We start from the raw sequence: 369 nt of genomic DNA, 5'->3' as shown, positions 1-369 counted from the left end.
TCACCCATGCTCTCAGGCACTCTGAAACTATTACCTGCTTTCACAAATAAGTCTCACCTTATCTCAAGAGAATACAGAAAGGACATTTAAGATCAACTATAATGAGTTAAATTTCCTAGCTGCATCCATTCTCAAATATTGACAGGGTGACTTTCCCTTCCCTTCAAGCTCAAGCCTACCTTGTCTTTCACAAAATATTCCTGATTTGGAGACTTACTAAATAATCCCTAATAGTTTATCATGTAATAGTTGCTAGAAAAACAATCTAGTCAAATAAGTTTGGGAAATATGAACTAAAGTTAGATGCAACTTCTTAATTCTTAAAAGCTTTTTTTTAAGTTTTTTATTTATTTTTTTAAAGATTTATTT

Source organism: Condylura cristata, unplaced genomic scaffold (genome assembly GCF_000260355.1).
Source record: "Condylura cristata isolate star-nosed mole 26May11 unplaced genomic scaffold, ConCri1.0 scaffold00022, whole genome shotgun sequence".
NCBI classification, from domain to species: Eukaryota; Metazoa; Chordata; class Mammalia; order Eulipotyphla; family Talpidae; genus Condylura; species Condylura cristata.
This window is presented reverse-complemented; position numbering follows the sequence as displayed.